Below are 3,257 nucleotides of genomic sequence, written 5' to 3'. Positions count from 1 at the left end.
CTGAAGCATACTATAAACAGTAGTGCATTACCCGTTACCTATGATTGGTAAACGACATTGAAAGAAATCACATGTGGAATTTTGAGAAAGTTCTTTTTGTTTAGGTTGCACCACTGAATGTACACCCCCATGAACTCAATAGCATTGAAAACCAATAATAGTTTCAGTCCTATAATGAAGCTATAATAGTAAGGAAATCATATCTACTGACCTAAACATGTGTTTGATCTCACTCTAGTATTGTTCCAGCAAAACATGTTATATATTCACTTCTGTCAGATTTCCAATAGAGTTTTACATACAACAACAATCTTTAGTTTGTACATAGGGCTGTTTCTAGCTTATAATAGTAAAAGTGATAATAACAATAATAATAATAATAACAATAATAATAATGACTTTATTACTGTGTCAATTACATCTAGTAGTGGGGAATCCCCAATGCTAATAGGGGATACCTAACTAGTTGAATTGAATAAGGAACAGATAATAAATAATATAATTCTGAAAGAAATTTACAAATGAGATACAGAAAAATCCGGTAAGAAAAATTGAAATTATGAATTACACAAATAGCAGCCATTACATCCATCTAATATGTTAACTGAATTCAAGCCTGCTCATCTGTGTCTTGAACTGCTTGAGACTGACGGCCGATCTTTCTTTATTTGATGACTTGCTCCAGAGTCTTGGGCCTAGATATTGAATTGAAGCTTAAAGGCCAGATATTTTGTCAGGAGAAGGGGTACTGCATGCATGTAACATTTCCTTTTATCAGAAATTTCTCCAGATTGTGGTATGTTTTCTCTTGTGGTGGACTGCTGTTGACATGATTAGGGGCAAGCAAAACTGTAAACAAATTTGTAGTGGAATGGAGATTCCCTGCTGGTTGAAAGGTCTCCTATCAAAGAATGTTTAATGCCACTAAACAGCAAGAAATATAGGCTTATGCCTAAGAGCGAAAATAGCTCTACTAGGAGCCACCAAAGTTGCATAACCAATGATTGAAATGGCCCGGACTGGAAATCTATATGTATGATGCAATTCAGTCATACTGGGTACCTGTTACCTGAAGTCAAAGTTGTTGATAACCAAATACCTCCTTTGTCACAATGACAGACTGTTCTAAATGGCCTTCATTCATGAAAGGAGAACTGCTGGCAGATGGTGCCTCTGTTGTTGCCTAATGTTTTTTAGAAGTAGTGTTGTATCATTCTGTACCTTCTTCTTGATAGAGACCACAGAGTGTTTTCCAGATTCATCCAGCATTTCATAACTGTAGTGGGAATCCTATGTAGGTACTCTGAGGGAATCCAGTAGACAAAGAGAGGCTTGGCATCAATCAGCGTTTGATGTGACTATGTAAACACTTAAGGCAAAGAAATGTGGCCTATGATTATCAGCACAATAGTTTGAGGGCCTTGTCAAATCTCAAAATCTGTACAATACTTTCCTTTTAATAATTTGGTTTGAAAGTTAAATGTCTAATGAATTTGTAAGCATCTTAGTCAGCAAACACCCATATGTGTGCATAAGAGAGTCATGTAGTTGTGAGGACAAAAATGATCTCTCGTCATGAATTGAGTTTAGATTAATAGAGTGCTAAGAAAGTATATGCAAAATGATTGACACTCAAGTAATTCCTGAATGATACAAAATGATAGTAGTTATCAACTGCACTGCTATTATACATGGAAACGTGTTCTTGAGCAAGAGTACTGCAGACATGCACAGAGATGGCTGCAAAAGTTCATTGTTTCTCCCTTTGTTTCTCCCTTTGTTTCGCCCTTAACAAAGTTACCTGTGCATGGTACAGCTCCAGAAAAGAACACTTTAGGCTGAAGTGGTGATCCTTAATAATCCAGCAATTAAGAACTTAGACAACTTGTATTCTCTAAAGAAGAGACTGCAGTACACTCCTAAGTGACTTATTAATCACCTCATAGTGTACTCGTCACAGACGCTGTTGGTGGAGTAATGTTAGCGTGGCTGATGGACTTAGGGCTCTTTACACTTCTTTTTATGGGCCTACCTATTAATTTCAGTGGACTTTCAATATATTGAAATAGGTAATTAAGAACTAATAACCTGTTATACCATTTCATCCTTAAATTGTACCAGCATTTCTTAAACTTGAGAAACACTTTGTCTTGTTTTTCTTTTTTTTGTTGTTGTCCACCACAACTTTGTTTCTCTTAGAGATGGCTGCCTCAGACAGGCCTCTCGCAGCTCCACTGTGGTCTCTGGCTCAAGTTCCTTAGGTGTCATACCAATAACCAAACCGACAGTATTTTCTTCCATGCCTGACTATGTTCTTATTATTTGTATGGTATAACAAGGAGGTGCTAACAGCTAAGAAAAAAAATTAAAGTTGGAAGTTATTATGCTGGACAATCTTTTGAGATGATTAAACAAAACCATTGGTTAAAACAGAATGCAAACTGCTTCAATCTAAGTGGCCACTTTCTTTTCCACCGGGCCAAGGTCTTGACAGGATGCCCATTGAGTTTAAGGAAGGTGTGATAGAACTCCAGGGCTTTACTTACATATTTTACCCCAGTACTACTTTGTACAATTTACGCCTAACCTCATCATTCCTGTGGCTTAATCAGCATTCTCGTGAAATGTAAAGGCAAAATCAAATTATACATGGTAAACAAATTTAAAAGGCAATTGAAACAGAATAAAGAAGACTTAAATGAAGCTGAAGAGTTGTTTTAATAAAATAATTCAGCTACTAGACACTGCATTGTATCAATATCACTTGAGGGAAGGAGAACCTGTAAAATAAAAAATGAAGTTGTTGTGCTTGGCCAACGCCTCCCATGTGCGGGTTGTAAACGTCCATGCAAGGTTTCTTGACATTGACATTTTGCAGTTCCTTTTGACACTGAATAGCTAAGAAATACAAAGATGTTAAAAATTTAAAACTAAATGTAAATATGAAATAAATGTTGAATATTACAGGGCTCATAAGCCCCCCAACTAGGAATACTAATTGGTGAAGAAAATTGAAATTGAATTTATGAAATGAATTTGAAAAAAATCTATACTAGAAGAAAATAAATAAATCAAATTACAAAATTTCTGTCTATGTGAAATGGATATCAAATTAACATTTTTGATAAAGCTCTAAAGTTAGAAAAATGAAATCTGCAGAAGTAAATTAGAAAAAGAAAAGAATTGAAATATATTCCTAACTCTAATAAAATGAAATCGAGAATATTTAACTATCTTATTTGAAAACGGATATTGAA

Source organism: Pocillopora verrucosa, chromosome 4 (assembly GCF_036669915.1).
Source record: "Pocillopora verrucosa isolate sample1 chromosome 4, ASM3666991v2, whole genome shotgun sequence".
In the NCBI taxonomy this organism is placed as follows: Eukaryota; Metazoa; Cnidaria; class Anthozoa; order Scleractinia; family Pocilloporidae; genus Pocillopora; species Pocillopora verrucosa.
The sequence above is the reverse complement of the archived record's forward strand: the minus strand, read 5'-3'. Positions refer to the sequence as shown.